Genomic DNA, 2500 nt, shown 5'->3' on the forward strand with positions numbered 1-2500 from the left:
TTTTGCTTCTCACTTCGGGCAGTTAGCAATAATCTTTCTGTGGACTTCCGGAAATCTGTTTCATGTAGCTTGGCAAGGAAATTTTGAGTCATGGGTACAGGACCCTTTACATGTAAGACCAATTGCTCATGCAATTTGGGATCCTCATTTTGGTCAACCGGCGGTAGAAGCTTTTACTCGAGGGGGTGCTCTCGGCCCAGTGAATATCGCTTATTCCGGTGTTTATCAGTGGTGGTATACAATCGGCTTACGTACCAATGAGGATCTTTATACTGGAGCTCTTTTTCTATTATTTCTTTCTGCCATATCCTTAATAGCGGGTTGGTTACATCTACAGCCCAAGTGGAAACCAAGCGTTTCGTGGTTTAAAAATGCCGAATCTCGTCTCAATCATCATTTGTCAGGACTATTCGGAGTAAGTTCCTTGGCTTGGACAGGGCATTTAGTTCATGTCGCTATTCCCGGATCAAGGGGGCAGTACGTCAGATGGAATAATTTCTTAGATGTATTACCGTATCCCCAGGGGTTGGGCCCCCTTTTTACAGGTCAGTGGAATCTTTATGCCCAGAACCCCGATTCCAGTAGTCATTTATTCGGCACCTACGAAGGGGCGGGAACTGCCATTCTAACCCTTCTCGGGGGATTCCATCCACAAACACAAAGTTTATGGCTGACCGACATTGCCCATCATCATTTAGCTATTGCATTTATTTTTCTCGTTGCTGGCCATATGTATAGAACTAACTTCGGTATTGGGCATAGTATGAAAGATCTTTTAGAAGCACATATTCCTCCGGGAGGTCGATTGGGGCGTGGACATAAGGGTCTTTATGACACAATCAATAATTCGCTTCATTTTCAATTGGGTCTTGCCCTAGCCTCTTTAGGGGTTATTACCTCCTTGGTAGCTCAACACATGTACTCTTTACCCGCTTACGCATTTATAGCACAAGACTTTACTACTCAAGCTGCGTTATATACTCATCACCAATACATCGCAGGGTTCATCATGACAGGAGCCTTTGCTCATGGAGCTATATTCTTCATTCGAGATTACAATCCAGAACAGAATGAGGATAATGTATTGGCAAGAATGTTAGACCATAAAGAAGCTATCATATCTCATTTAAGTTGGGCCAGCCTGTTTCTGGGGTTTCATACTTTAGGACTCTATGTTCATAACGACGTCATGCTCGCTTTTGGTACTCCGGAGAAACAAATCTTGATTGAGCCTATATTTGCCCAATGGATACAATCTGCTCACGGTAAGACTTCATATGGGTTCGACGTACTCTTATCTTCAACGAATGGCCCAGCATTTAATGCTGGTCGAAGCATATGGTTACCTGGCTGGTTGAATGCCGTTAATGAGAATAGTAATTCACTATTCTTAACAATAGGTCCTGGAGACTTCTTGGTTCATCATGCGATTGCTCTAGGTTTGCATACAACTACATTGATTTTAGTAAAAGGTGCTTTAGACGCGCGCGGTTCCAAGTTAATGCCAGATAAAAAGGATTTCGGTTATAGTTTTCCTTGCGACGGCCCGGGACGAGGTGGTACTTGTGATATTTCGGCTTGGGACGCATTTTATTTGGCAGTTTTCTGGATGTTAAATACCATAGGATGGGTTACTTTTTATTGGCATTGGAAGCACATCACATTATGGCAAGGTAACGTTTCCCAATTTAACGAATCCTCCACTTATTTGATGGGATGGTTAAGAGATTATCTATGGTTAAACTCTTCACAACTTATCAATGGATATAACCCTTTTGGTACGAATAGTTTATCGGTCTGGGCATGGATGTTCCTATTTGGACATCTTGTTTGGGCGACTGGATTTATGTTCTTAATTTCCTGGCGTGGATATTGGCAGGAATTGATTGAAACTTTAGCATGGGCTCATGAACGCACACCTTTGGCTAATTTGATTCGATGGAGGGATAAACCAGTGGCTCTTTCCATTGTGCAAGCAAGATTGGTTGGATTAGCCCACTTTTCTGTAGGTTATATATTCACTTACGCAGCCTTCTTGATTGCCTCTACATCAGGCAAATTTGGTTAATTCATTTTTCTTGTAATGTGCTCCATCGGGAACAATCTCATTTGATTCGGTGGAGAAGGGGGACTACCACTACCCTCTTATATTTCTACATCTAGGATCCGACCCGTATCATTGATAATAAAATAGGAACTGAACAATTATGGCAAGGAAAAGTTTGATTCAAAGGGAGAATAAAAGGCGGAAATTAAAAGAGAAATATCATTTGATTCGCCGATCCCTAAAAAAAGAAATAAGCAAAGTTTCGTCGTTGAGTGACAAATGGCAAATTCATGGAAAATTGCAATCCCCGCCACGTAATAGTGCACCTATACGTCTTCATCGACGTTGCTTTTCGACCGGAAGGCCCAGAGGTAACTATCGGGACTTTGGGCTATCCGGGCACATACTTCGCGAAAGGGTTCATGCATGTTTGTTGCCGGGGGCAACGAGATC

This window comes from Aristolochia californica, unplaced genomic scaffold (genome assembly GCF_029961685.1).
Source record: "Aristolochia californica isolate CCGP_79_NKW_82.1479 unplaced genomic scaffold, dmAriCali1.0.hap1 SCAF_344, whole genome shotgun sequence".
In the NCBI taxonomy this organism is placed as follows: domain Eukaryota; kingdom Viridiplantae; phylum Streptophyta; class Magnoliopsida; order Piperales; family Aristolochiaceae; genus Aristolochia; species Aristolochia californica.